Raw genomic sequence first — 15,246 nt, forward strand, 5'->3', positions numbered from 1 at the left:
TTTCTTCTTTTTTTTCCTGATATTTAAGAATTAATTCAAGAAGAGCCTCACTCTATATGTGGCCCTCAGCCAGGGTGATTTTGCAGTGTCTCTGTTGATGGACTTGTTACCTTTAGCCAGATTGACTTGGTGTCTTCTGAGAACAGGAAAAAAAACCCAAGCAACACATAAAGACTTCCAGGGTGCCCAGTGTGTTTGATAAGAAGATCAGAAAGAACAGCAATAATTGCTGCATCCCTAGTTTGTCTTCTCTTTGGCCGTTGCTGTCTCCTCAGTACAACGATATCCAGATAAAGCTGTCTAATTGTCAGGAAAATCTCCTGTCCAGCTTCTCTCCTAAGTCTGCTAATGAACCTGCCATGACTGTGCAATTGATAACGTGTGCAAGGTGTATAAGAGGCATAGTCTTGCTCTACCTGTTCATGTTGCCAGATTCATGCTTTATGAGGGGACCTAAGAGCTCAAAGAAGTCCCAGGAATGGTCAATCAACATGGTGAATCCTGTCACTTCCTCCCCATCGCTCACTGCAAGGGGACAGCGCATATAGATATTGGATTTAATTGCTTTCTGAATGGCAATACGTTAGGTTTAATTACCCATAAAATTGAAGTACAGATACTTTAGGTCCAAAATAATTTTCCAGCTCAGTAATCTATATGTGGCCAATCTCTGAGCATTGTCGTATTATTTCAAAGGCATTTCAGGGTGCAACTGTTAAACATGTATCCATGAAAACATTTTTATCTGGAATAACTCCTTTTTATTTAGCAGCTTTTTTGGCCACAACCAAAAAGCAGTGATTGGATAGATGGCAACTGTGGTGATCTCTGGGATTGTTAAGTAGATGTAAAATGCTGCTGGGTCAGAACAGTAGCATTAGCTTTTATCTGATTGCTCCTGTGAGAAGTAAAATCACTGCTGCTTCAAGGGGATAAGACCTAACAGTTTTGAGCATGCTGCCTCTGGACAGGCCTCACTACAGAGAATCAGTAGAGAGTGCTTCTGGTATCTTTATCAATTCACTATGCAGTAATTCCTCGTTAGAAGGATAGGAATAGGTTCTGGTGTTACCTTGTTAGCTGTTCCCATCTCTTCCCCGTGTGTGGGAACAGATACAATGCAGGCTGTTGTGATGACCTGGGATTCAAAGAGTTAAATAAGACAGGTACAGGCTAAGGGAGTTCGAACATGGAAGTACATTACTATTTCTATGGTGGTGGCTGAGATCCTGCTTTACTGGGAGCCACATCTTTGCTTATGCCTACTCTGTCTCTCAAAAACATTCTGTGTTTTCCCATTGCTTTCCATCTAAATCATTCTTTGTTGAGTAAACTACATACTTCACTGAGCAGATGCTAAACATTCCCTCCTTAATCTGGAGTATATATTATTCTGCTAATGCTCGTATGGCTACTTTTTATTTTTTTTCAAGGTCATTAGTCACTCACCACAATGGTAAAACGTGATGAACAACCCTATGAAAAATGCAATGAATTGAATAACTGGCTTTAAACAATTTTATGGGGGGGAAAAATGGCAGAAGTTAACTGGTCAGTGTTTTTCCTGTGGATGAATTTTGTACAGTTAACCTTGCAAGGCTGAAATTCGGTGCTCTTTGTTGTTCTTTAGGTTCCTTCATAAGGTGATTACTCTAATTATCAAGAATGTGTTAATTTATTCTGGTACTCCTTAATTTCTTAGGTGAGACATGAATGCAATTCTACCACAACTGTAAATGAGTAGTGACTTCAGCATTGCCTTTTTTTTTTTCCCCCTTATGATTATATTCTAAATCTTACAATATTTCATTTTATCTATAAAGGCCCCCAGGAGGGCATTTCAAAACATTCATTTATATTGGACAAAATTGCTTCTGCCATTCACAGCTATACAAAAAGTCCTGAGAGAACGATCAGTCTCCCAAAAGGTCAAAGCTCAGAGAACAAGGAGACCTAAATTTCTGTTGGTTGTGTCTGAAGCTGCTGTAACTTTTAGAATGTGGTTTGTATGAATGTTTGTTGATGGCAATTGCTACGATGTTTGCATTTATTTCCAGTTAATGCACTGTGCAAAGGTAGAAAGGAGTCTGAGAAATTTTGCTGAACTGTTTTCAATAGAGTTGTAGGTGAAGTGTATTATGGTCACTGAAGGGACTTCCTTGGAGCTGGATAGGGGTTTTTGAGCTGGAGATGCCTGGAACAGGCACCATGTGGCTAAATATCATCTCCTTTATGGGCAGGCCTGGTAAAGTAATACTTCTGTCTATTCCTACTGCAGTTCCAAGTGGATTGAGTTTTCGAAAGATGGCTTCTTGTTGTCAGATTACTGGTTATTATACTCTTGTTGAAATGGTAGGCTGAATATCTCAAGTGCCACTTGAGTTGTAACAACAGATTTGTTGGCATGGGATGGAGACAGTGAGAGAATACAATGCTCACCCAGGGAGAGGTTGAAAGTGTCACTTTGCTCTTTAACGGAGACAGGGAAGGTAATTAACAACTAGTGTTGTGTACAGATTTGTATTTCATGGGGAATGTGAGTCATTTTGGTTCTGATCAAGTATCAAAATGAAATTAAACCAGTGCCTGGTGTCAAGCGAGTGACTTAACACTTCAAAAAATATTTCCCCTCTGTGTTGTGATGCAAACTCCTGGTATTTTCAATATCAGTTTATGCTTTCTGGGAGCGGGGTTTTCCATGCTCTTGCTGTCACTGAAATATGCATACAGCTTTTATTTTCCTACTTGCATCCAAGTTAATTATGTTGGTAGCCTTGCTGTGTGTTAGCTGTATGGCTTTTATGTGGATTGGCCTGTTTCCATAGAAATCTTGAAGCAGCACTTGCTCAAAGTTAGATTTACTCAGGGCAGTCAAGGAGTTCTTGAAAGAGCATGTTGGGTGTACACTGTACATAATACTCAGAGAGGCTGCAACTATTCCTTCCATTGGGGTCATGCTACCTGAGACCACATTCTCATTTCCATGAGTCTATCCTAGTGATAAAATATTTCCAGGAGAACAACACACAAATGGTTGTTACCCTGCTTCATCTGTGGTCTCTTCCCACCACCTGGGGCTTCTGAACTCAGGGAAACCTTAAGGACCTGCACTATTTAAAGAAGGATTGAGATCCTACAGCAAGGACTGTTATGTCTACAAAGAGTGAGTAAGGCAGTTCTCTCTCTTTATTCTGCAAACACTTCCAGGGTAGCTGGATATCATCACCAATTTGTGGAGAGACTCTAGATCATTATCCAGATCCAGCTTGGCTAATGGTCAGTGAGGAATCTCTGTAGTCAGTGAGATGAAAGAGAAAGAAGAGGCCCTTTCTTTCCAGCAATTTCCTAAATATTGTATCATGGTAGATAGAAGGGGATGTGGTCCTGAATGTGCCAGGCATGTGTTTAGAGGTGGGGACAAGCAACAGCTAGCCAGGGACAGGACTGCTCCCTGCTAAATGCAGCAGTCACAGGACCCTGTCTCTGTTCTGTACAGTTTCCCCACAGTCTCTTGTATGAACATTAACTGAGCATTAAACAAATGAGCTGCAATTCCAGCATGCTTACATATACCTTTTGCAGTTGTAAAGGACTATCAGCGCCTTTTTACTACCCAAAGTGACAGACAGGAATCAGATGTATTTTAATATATTCCAAAGTTACCTTTGCACTGAGCTCCTTGTAAAAGGTGGTAGAGACCTTGAAAAAAAAATAAATCCATAAATAAACATCTTCTGATGGACTGATGCATTATCTCCTCCCCCACCCATTTCCAAAATAACAACCTAAATCCAGCACCCCACAGCTTTACCACAGCAGGAATAGAATTCAGATAATGAGGGCATGAGGAAAAGGTTACTGAACAAAGCTACGAGAGTTAAATTTAGAGAAGGAAGAGCTAACAGGTGGCCAGAGAAAAGGAAGGGAGGAAGACTTTGGAGAGACATTGAATAGAAATGTGATTGCATTCGTTACGAGGTTTTTATATTAGGGAAAATGTTGGGAGTGAAATAAACCCTATACAGAACTATTTAAAAATGTATTGTTTGCAGAAAACTGTAATCAATCTAACTGACAGTCAGAAAGGTCTATTTAAATTGCAGGGTTTTTCTGCCTTAAACTCTTACGAAAATCATCTTCAAATTTGGAAAAGCACAGAAACCAGCAGTGAACTCATCCACTGACACGTGGAACCATTTCCAAGCCTTAACTTCATGTTTATTTTTTGCTTCCCTCTTTCCTTAATTTTACAGCCTAGTTTGACCTGGTTGTGGTTCAGGAGTTTATCTTGGGATGTTAACGTCAAGGTTTGAGTATTTTCCAAACCTTTGCTTGCCTGTGCATCTTCAGAGCAAGCTGTTCCTTTGCCTCAAAGCCAAGCTGCATCAAAGGACTAGTGAAAGACATCTAACACAGTCATCTACCTACTCCTTTCATTTGGCAAAGGCAGCTTTGACTGCAACTGTGTGTCGTGGCCTGTCTCCTAAAACAAAGTAATACTTCATGTAGAAGTATCTAAAGAAAGAAACAGAAAGTTGGCCCAAAGTGTTGCATGCACTGCCCTTGATTCTTGTGAAGTTGGAGGATGATTCCTAAAAGAAGGATTGTGTGATGGGAGTGACTTTGTGAATAACTCGGTGCTCTTTGTGAAGTGACACTGAGGCTTTCTCAGCTTTGTAGTTTATACAAAAATGGAAGAAAAGTCTGTATCTTGTCCGTGGAGCTTCCAGTATTTTAGGCTGGAAAAATGGGATTGATCTTAAGCATTAGTCACGTGCAGTGCTACTTTTCTCCATTCATCAGTCCTGGAATAAAAGGGATTTCCCTTCAGAAGTATCTATCCAGATCTTCACATGTGGACTTCAAAAGAATTTCCATATGTAAATATACATGTTGGAGGTATCTGACGTTGAACAAATGAATCCCACATGAAGTGTTCACTGTACTGAACTGAAATCTGGGAGTCTGTCACGTTACATTTTAGAGATCTTTGCTAGTATAGCAGTATTAAGCCCTTGGGTAATATATTACTGTTTAAATTAGTGCAAATCCTCTAAGGATTGCTGTCTTTCTTCTTGTAGAATTTGACTAGATTAAGGAGGTGAATTCTGACAATGCTGTATTGCGACTTGGTTTTATCTGAAGGAATGACTTATGTTTCTCCTGTCCCTGAACTGTGATCAGTTGTGGAACAGTTGTGCATTGATATGGCCAGGGTGCCTTTGTGTCACTGTTGTTTAGCCAGAATTTCAGAACACAGCGTTACCCTAAAGATGACATTTCCATCTCTTTTTTCAGGGGCGACCTCTTGAATTTCTTCTTCAGTGTGACAGACACTGACTCCATTTTCAGAAATATTGATTCTGAGCAGGAGCATTTAGATGGTGGAAGAGCCTTTGTTACAAGGACAATAACAAGGGTTTTCTTTCCCATTCCTTTATTAATCCCAGAAAAACACAGCCCTGGCTTCTTCAGTTGGCTTTAAAAAGGAAAATGAAGCATATGGCCTCTGTACTTGGTGGAACTGTTTTTATTTTGGGCATCCTTTTTGTTCAGAGGATTGGCCCAGCCTCGGATGGCCTTTCATTCTCATTCTCCCCTGACACTGATGGATGCTATTTCTCTATTTGGGGATTGACTAATTAACGCTACCCTATCTGAAATCAGTTTGCTTTTCTTGTTACTTTTTTTCCCCAATGGCTATTTTGAGTTTGAAACGAAGCAAAGATGCCCTATTGCACAGCTTCTTTGAAGTGTTTTCTTTACCAGTGCTAAAAGCAAATCAGATTTAAACTCTTCTGCTTTACTTTTGAGTGTTCCCTGATCCAATCTACCTGTCCTTATTTAACCAAATCCCCCTGTTTCAAATTACTGTGTTGCTAATTATAGTATCGATCGCCCCTTCCTCTCATTCATTATTTTTGCAGGCTTGTTAGCCAGTAGCTTGAAATTCTGCAAGGTGAGTTTGCATAGCATATCCTTGAAATTACACTTGGAAACTATTACTTGGACAGTTACTTTAGAGGCATTCTTGGAGGTCATTACAGTTTTTGTCAAGAACAGTTTAATTCTCTGCCATTTTCCACTTTTGTTATTATTGTGGATCGTCATGGGAGCAGGTTAATTTGGTCCAATTTCCTCCTCATGTTCCGTCCCTCATCTTGTGAATGCAAACACATGAAGGCTGGACTCTGCCGATGATTAAACTTGTGGTGACAAGTAATTCTTGTGACAGAAGCTTTAATGAGAAGAGAAAAAGACCTTAAAATATCTTCTTACACTTAATAAGGATAATCTAAAAAGTTGTATGGAACTCGTTGGAGGCTGGCTCTGACTGGTTATACTGTGAGCCAGCCGTGCCGGGCTGGCCTTGGCCATGGATGTGCAGGAAGGTGATTCCACAGGCAGGCAATATCAGAGCCTTTCTCTTTGAGAAGCACAGAAAGCTCCTCTGTGGTGATCTAGGAGAAAACAAGTCGATGGTCTTGTTGTCTGGAGGCCAGTGTTGTGTGGCTGAGTCCTGCCATCTTGCCTTGCAGAATTCTGGCTCTGTTCTGTCATCTTCCCCAACTTGCTGCTAGAGACAATGTAGATGCAGCATCACCACCTCAGGCCAAAATCTGTGAGAAAGATGTGAGAAATAAACACATGCTGAACCTGCCTCAAATAAACCTTTCCAGTTTTTTGCAACTGCTGGTTTAAAGGCTTTCAAGCCAGTACTGGCATCAGCACCCTAAGGTACTAAGTCTTTATGACTTTGTCTAGTCCCCGGTTAAATCCTTCTAAAATCCTTTGTCTTCTGCAGTAACTTGTCAAGGAGTTCTATAAATCAGCTGTGTAAAAGAACACTTTATTTAATTTGTGTTAGACATGTTGCCTGCCTGATCGTTTCATCAAATTCCACCCCTCACCCCCGTTTATTCAGCACTGAGAAGTTGCCCACTTGCTACTGGATTCCCAGACCTTCTGCTTGAACTCAGCCCCTCTTTCACCCTACTCTAGAGAGCCCCTAGGGAAACAAGGGCCCCTATGGAGCAGTTTTGTCGACCTCAAAGGGAGATCTCTACTAATAGAGGCAGAAGTTTTACCTGTCGTATTGAACGATGCTCTTTGCAGTAAAAGGTGCTTAGCACAGTCTCATCTTTCACACACATGCAAATACTTGTGCAGGCATAAGCATGCATTTTAGGGTAACTTTCTTGCAGTGGGATCAGCGAGTTTGCTGTCACTTGTCAGAAGGTCTTGTCCATTGCTCTTGGGAGATGTTTGATAGCAGGGCTCTGTTTGGTATAATTCCACCTTTGAGTTTCTCCAAAGACTTCTCCCTTGTTGGCTCACTCCTTAACTGTTCCCTAAACCTTGACACCTTTTAGCTAGAGAAGCAAAGGAAGCAGGATAAGAAACAGATGTCGTATTTCAATGATATTACATGGAATGTTGATTAGATGTACATGTCAGCTTAGCACAGTGGGTCAGCTGAGCATGATTTAGCTGGGAAGTATCGGTGATGGTTGGACTGGATGATCTTCTAGGTCTTTTCCAACCTTGATAATTCTGTGATTCTATGACTTTGATTGTTCTTCCAGTCTCATTGACTTTAGTTAAAGCCAAGTTGATAAAGAATGTGTGCTCATGATTTCTGCCTGCTTCAGGATGAGAGCTTTGTGGGTGGCTTGGCAGTAACCCCGTGCACTGGCAGGTGGGGATCTTCCTGGTTCTTCCCTGCTCCATGAGCACTGGTATGAGCACAAACCTTCTCTGCTTCCAGGTTCCCTCTTTGTGAGTTGCAATGATAGATGTTCAGCCTCCTTGAAATCTATGGTGAAACATCTCTGGATAAGTTATAGGCATTGCTAAAAGGCTGTTAAGGCAGCAGCTAGGAGATTACAACCTAGTATCTGAGAGGCTTTTGTTATTGGAAAATGGCTCATTATACACGGGAAAAAAATCAGAATTTTTACAAGCAGAATGCTCCTTTTTTTTTTTTTTTTTTTTTCCTCAGGTCTAGATGTTCCCAGAAGCAAGATCGTTTCCATCAGGTATTAAAATCTGTTTTCAGTGGCAGGCAAGGACGTGTGTTATTACTGTACTTGGACAGAATGTCACTCAGGATAATACAGAGCTGCAGACAAGCATCGCTTTAAAAGCAGGCCCTTGTCTCTCTGTATTTCCTCGGCACGCTGAATGTTTGGCAAAGCTCCAGGAGCTTTCCAAACACAAACAAGCATTTATGTATTAAGCCTTTTTATCAAGCTATGCTCCGTCTGAGCTGGGATGTGGGCAGCCTTTCTAATAAGGTGTATGCAGAATTGTTAATGGCTTTTCCCATCAATGTATGCAACAAAAATATAAAACTTTCAGATATTACAGCACTAAGTTGTGTCAAAGTAAATCACTGCCTTCCACTAAACGCTATTAGAAGAATGAGCTAATTATGGGTTCAGTAGAAGCACCCACCAGGTAGTTTGTCTCCAGATTGAAGGTTTCTGAGAGCTTTGTGGGAAAGACCTTTTCAGGAGAGCAGCTGTCACAGAAATTGTTGCATATGCTGGAATGTGGCTTTGAGGATTAGTCTTTGATATGCCACTCTGTGTCTGGAAAAACCAAATATTTGGGTTCAACGAGAGTATCCTAAAGGATACTGGAATTCATCTTGACTCTTTCCTTCCAGGAGCATTGTTTTCTTTCACCCTTATTTCTTGCTGGTCTTTGTTAGCATGCAGCTGTTCCTGTATCTAGAGATCAAAAAACTGTATATATGACAGGGCTATTGAAAGTAGAAAAGGGATAAAAGACAGATAGCTGGAAACAAAACCAGCATTGTGGTTTCTCAGAAAGCAACCTTCTGAAGTGTGAGTGCTTAGGAAAAGAGACCAGATGTTGTGAAAGCTATATTAAAAATACATACACACATAAGAGGAAAGTGATGAAGATGACTAATTATAGAAAAGGGGATCTGGGGCATGTAGGAAAGGATGGTGAGCTGAAGACCAAATGGTCCCCTTTGTAATTCTCCTTGTCCAGGAAGGGGAGGGATGCTTTGGCTGATTGGTTCTTGGGCTAGAGCAGCTATGGCAAGAAGATAATTGATTCCTAAAAGTACAGGTTTTTTTAAACACTTGCAGCATCCTGTGCACCCCTGGGGTCTTCTTCTCACAGGCTGCAGACTCACTGCATTACAGTGAAGGTTGTCAGCCCCACAGCCTCTTCCTTCTCTATCTTTGCTGCAGGACAGTGGCTCTCAGATGACTAATCAACTCAAATTGCAAAATGGAACTGTTAATGCCAGTATAGCCTGATGGGCACAGGGGACAAGGAGCCGCTGTGCTTCTTGTGTCCTATTGCTGCTCTGCCCAATTTCAAGTGAGTTGGGTCTCCTTTTCTGTGTTGTTAATTTCCATGTGGTAGAAAAGAGAAGGAGCAGGAATCTCCTGGAGACACCAGAGGACCATGGACCGTCCTGGGGCATATGAACAACCTCAGTGTTGTTTGTGGGTGTATTGTTAAGGAAATGTTTCTAGGTAATAGCTCTGATGCATTTTTCTCTATGTAGAAAGATTACTTAACCATGATTTTTCCCAGGACAGTTCGTGCTTTTCTTTTCTTTGGACAAACATAGAAGGATGAAATGGATCCATCCACAAAAGCCCCAAAAGCTGCTGCTTTCACCAGTAGAGATGCCTGTCACCTGGGATGGCCAGGAGCATCACTCATGGAGCATCTCAGTAATTGGACTTTGCCAAGAAGGAAGTAAATAAAAGGCACCCAGTGAGGATTGCTCCAATAGCATGGATTTCACAAATTGAAAACATATTAGCTGCTGACAGCTCTGTTCTTCTATAGACAAAACAACCGCATTCCCAAGAGCTATGTGCTTAAAGTTTTAAACCTTTTCCCTTCCAGCAAATTCTTGGTGCATCTGAAGATATCTCCCAGAGCCTGATTTATTTTTTTTTTTACACTGTTTTGCACATTGGTTTATCATTCACACCAGTGCCAGGCATGCTCAAAATGTTCCTTTGCATCTGATTTGGCAGTACTTCACATCCACTTGGCACTGGGGCATGTGTTTATGTCTCTTTCTCCGCTGGGTATCAGGCAGTCAGAAATCTGGCCTTCTAGATGCTTCTGACAGTTGAACCCGGGGTCAAGTCTATCCTCTGGGATTCAGCAAGACTTCAGTTTTACTTCTGTGCTCATCCTGTCTCTACTCCATTAATAAAACCAGAAAGGAAGCCTTTCTGATGATTTTTGAAGACCGGAAAAAGTAGATCTTAGAAACATGTTTTTATTTCAAGTTTGCAGCTGTTCTATCCTTCAGGCCTGTGCACAGTATTTGTGCCACTGCACAGTATTTCATAATGGCCCTTTCTCAGAATGGTAGGGAGAAATCTCAGTGCTTTGCACCACTCTGCCTATATGGAGTTGAGTCAGTAGGTGCCTGTTTTTTCTTTCTCCACGTGGATGGATTTGGCTTGTGGATATTCCAGTAAAATCACTGGAAAACTATTTACGACTTGGCCTTCTTTGTATGACTTCTGCCTTGACTGCCAGTTAAACCAGATACAAAAACTGACAGCAGGACAGATCTGTACTCCTTGTGTCAGTCTAAATTGGGGCTGTTCTTTGCCTAGCAATGGGTTGCAGCCATCTACTCTCAATGTCTATGTGTAGCTGTGGGAGGGGCAAGGTCATCCTGTTAGCAAGCAGAGAGGAGTGGAGCATGAAATCTCTCTCAAATCAGGAGGCACATGTGATTATCTGTTGGCTATAGGTAGACAGCTTTGGGGCAGACTGTCTCTCCTCAGTGTACAACTTGGTGAGCTCCTGGATGGAGCAAAAGTGGAGCTTATGCTGCAGGCTGAGTGCTGGCCCATAGGGATGCCGGCAGTGCTGAAGGCAGGAGTTGTCTTTAATGGGAAAGCTGAATTGGTGTTGGCTTCTGTAAAAGGTGTGGAGCAATTCTGACATCCTTTCCTGTTTGGAAAGGAAATTCTTATGGTGCACAAACTAATAAACAATCAGTTCCCTCTGTCCATTTTCTAATGATGGTGCTCAACTCTTGACACTTTGGAGCTGCCAAAACTATTGTGATTGCCTGCAGTGTAACTTCACAAAGCCCTGTACTGTAAGGGTGGTGGTCTGCACAGGGAAGGTGGCTCTGGAGGGATGACACTGAACATGGTGGTCTGTGTATTGACCTTGTGGCTTGGCACATGCTCAGGCTGCTTCTGTTGGTCAGTATGTAAAGGCAGCAGCTCATCCCTGCTCTGAGGTAGCCAGGAGTCCTGTTTTCCTAGACTTGCTATGGTGCTGCTGTCAGGGCATTTGTGTGTGTGTGTGTTCCCTGAAAACATTCTAGCCTTGCACAAATCCTATTTAGTCTTCAATGATCAGACTTGTGTCTCATGAAACGCGCTGCAGAGAGGAGCAAGGGAATTAATTTGTATTGTGTATTTCCAGACGCTGCTAGTTGGCTCTGAAAAGTTCAGCTTAGAATTATTTTTGATTCCATCAATGTTTATTTGCTACTGTGCGTTCTATGGGCCAGATGGTACAATGGTTGTTACCTGCATTGCAGATGCAATTTGGCCCAAATGATGGTGTAAGTCACCCCCAAGTGTCTCTGTGATGTCAGAATTAAATATTTGCTTTTGTGAGTATTATTTCTTTCCCTCGTAGAGCTGAAACAGTGCAAAATAGATATGGTGAAAGGAAAAAAGTAACTAACCAGTGCATCTAATACAAAGCTAATCCTTGCTGCAGCTTTGGGCTTTTGCAGCACAAATTAGAGAGCAGCCTTCAGACTTCACTAGTCATCCCCAAAGAACTGGTCCTTGTCACCCACGGTAGGATTAGAAGAGTACAGAAGCACAGAGCCTCTGCCAGTTTTGCAATCCTTTCTATCCCTACGAGCTATTCTGCGCATAGATATCCTGTAGACAGGGCTGTGCAGAGAGGAAAGGTTGAGGACAGCAGGAAATGTTGTACTGCACAAAATGCAAAGCTCCCTGGTTCTTCTTCTTAAAGGATTCAGTATGGTCACTTTGAAAATAGGCATCTGGATTGATTTAGCAGCCATTGTAATTGTGTGATGCCTAATATAGTTGACATCTGGTGGATGAAAGAGAAAAGAACAAAATCAGGGAGGCAGGATGGGAATGACTGTAATCACAGCTGCTAACAGTCGTGATTTTATCAAATGTCTTGGGGTATCTGGTAATGCTCATGAGAGTCCTGTGACTGTGCAAGAATGTGCCTATGCAAAGATGGGGGCTGGGGGGGGGGGAAACAATGAACAAAACAAAAGCTATTTCAAGAGCAAAGCATTGTGCTGTAGTCATTAAGATTCAGACAATGGGGAACAAAAAGAACACCACGTGTAATTTTTGTTTTAAAAATGCATACAAAATACCACAACTTCATGGTCCTGAAAATCAGGAGTTGACACGACCTCTTGGAGTCAGTCATTCCCAGACTGCGAGCAAAAAGTGCAAGAAGAATTCAGTGCTGTGTGTGTATTTTTCAGTATTTTGTGTTTCCAAAGCTGTAGTTCACACAAAAGCATTTGGACACCCTTTGCCTGCCACAGGCTTAGGCTGTGAGCTTTACAGGAATCTAAAGCTGTTTCTGGCTTTATCGCAGAAGTCTGGGTTACCTCTCTTGAGAATCAACTGGATTGTATATTGTAACGGCAGCTCATGTAGAGAAAAAGAAAGACTGCCCTGAAAAGCAGTGTAAAGCCTTTAGTCCTTTCCCTGCGTTTTACTGTTCTTTCCCAGGTGCTGTGACTACCTTGGGAAGCCAGGAACAGCTTTTAGAACAAGCAAGACAAACAGTGAAGTAAAGATCAAGGATGATTTAAATGAAGTGTAACATCCTCACGCTCCTGCCTTTAATGTGCTGGAAAATAAGTGCAAAAAGAAAAAAAATATGAAGTGCAATGAATTTTGACTCTTTCAATACTTGCTTAAAGGGACTGGCATTCTTGCTGGAACCTGGATTTCAGGAGATATTGCCCTGTTGATACTGCAGCACTATCTCCGTTTCCTCTGTTCCCCTCCAGCAGTGTGATGGTTGTATTGCTGTGGTCAGCTGCATTCCCTCTTTCTGAAATCGCTTTTCTTCCCAGCAAAAGGAAACAGCCTGGTAAGCTCAAGTGGTGGCCTGTGATATATCTGGCAATGTGGAGTTCAGCTCTCCCTGTCTGTTCTCTTCCTGGCTTCTCTGCTGTGTCCCAACAGACTCACAATGTCTTTGATGCCATTTTTATTCCATTCTTTTCCTTTTCTGTCTGTGATGTCTGCAACACATCCAGATTTCAGCTTAGCCTTTTGAAAGCAACAGCTGGAAATTAGGCACCTGCATCCTACAGCCATTTGCTGGGGTTTGGTTGTGCTGCAGAATGCAGTTTTGGGGATGAATTTGGTGCCTCACCAGGGTTAGGGCTTTCCCAGTCTCTGAAGAGCATGGGACATGCCTCACCATTTATGCTTACTACTTGCAATAATATTTGGTTTATGACTGCCCAGTCTTTATTCCCAGAGAAAGCATGTGTGAAAAGGTCACGTCTCATGAGTTGAACCAATCAATTTGGTGTCATCTTGGTACCTCCCAACATTTTGGGGTCACGGCTGTACTGAGCATAAACATATACATGGGTGCAGTTGCCACAGTCAAATGCGCTTAATTCCTGAGGGCTGCCCCGAGGTCTGTTGGCTTTCCATAGCGCTGCTTCTGCATTTCTCTAACCTCTTCAAAAGAAGTCAGTGGTCGCTAAATCTTTTTCTTTTGCCTAAAATGTTTCCATTCTGTGCAGCTCATGTTTGCCTTGTGCACCAAATCCATCCTGAAAAAATATGTTTCTCAATTATTTAGACTGCCACAATGTTCCCATACCTATCACGAGACAGCTAAATGCTCTTGTATTTTCTGTCTACTGCGGAGAGCTGTTATACCCCTCATAATGAATAGAAATATAAATGAATTGCCTACACTTGTGGCTGCAAGTTTCTGTTATAAATAAGGCATATGGATGCTTGTCAAGTAGAGTAGATTATTTTTTAAAGAAAAGTCATGAAGAGTGTGGCAGAAAGGTGCTTTTTGTTGGCTTGTGGCACACAGTAACAGCTTGGTAACAAATGTCAATAAGACTGTAGACCCATCACTCTCCTTGTATTCATAACCTTTGTCTTACAATACTGCTTCTATTCCAAAATGGCGGTCTGGTGTTAGCTTGGCTTCCCTGCTAGAAATGAGAATATGTTTTAAAACTAGATTTCATTTCAGAATTTGTGGCAGGAAAATGAGAAACGTACTGTATAAATTCTTGGCAGGTACCATAGGAAGAAATGTTTTCCACAGAATACAAAGTGTGGGGCTGGATTTGAAATCAGTGAAGCAACAAAGTTGATTCCTAATACCAAAGACACTGTAAATACTTAATGTAGAAATTTATCATTACTTAAAGTAAAAATAAATATGTATTTGATTTTTTTTGTTGTTGTTGTTAAATATTTGGCAGCTGCATCTAAGAACTGCATCCTTAACTGTAAGTACCTGGAGAGTTGGATATGCTTGCATAATTTTTTGCAAGGCTTGGCTTCTATCCTCCTCTAGCCAGCAGAAACCTGCTGCTGCCTTTAGAAATAAGGAATGCATAAAAGAAGGTCTGAAGATAGCAGACAAAAATATAAATAACATTGTATGTAACTGACATCAGTAGGATTTGTCACGTGCTTAATGTTTTTCTCTGAAATACATGGCAGCAACATTGTGTGTAATGGGAATCTAAATACTTTCATTCTAGCTTTATTCTCTAATAATAACTGAGGTGGGAATGATTGTATTCCTTATTATGTGTAAAATTTCAATTTTATTTTTATTTTTTCCAGAAAAGTACATATGTTAAAAGCTTTAAAAAAAATAAAAATAAAAAAATCCTTGTTTTTTATGGCCCTGCATTTTTCTCCTCCTTTATTCTTCACTCCCAGTTCCGACATGCTTGGCTCCGGGAGTTTATAAAAATAGTGTTTTGTTTGAGACATAGAATCATAAGATTGGAAAGTGTGAACATCAGCTGTGAAATGATTACATGGAAACGGCAGTGAAAAACAGATCTTTGATTGTCATCAACTATTGAGGAGTTGTGTTTGTGTGTTTTAAACTGTCCATTGGGTCTGTATGCTACAAGCAGACCCTGCAGCTCTGGGACTGACCTGTGTCAGTGTGAAGTAGGGGGAGCAG

This window comes from Coturnix japonica, chromosome 13, assembly GCF_001577835.2.
Source record: "Coturnix japonica isolate 7356 chromosome 13, Coturnix japonica 2.1, whole genome shotgun sequence".
In the NCBI taxonomy this organism is placed as follows: domain Eukaryota; kingdom Metazoa; phylum Chordata; class Aves; order Galliformes; family Phasianidae; genus Coturnix; species Coturnix japonica.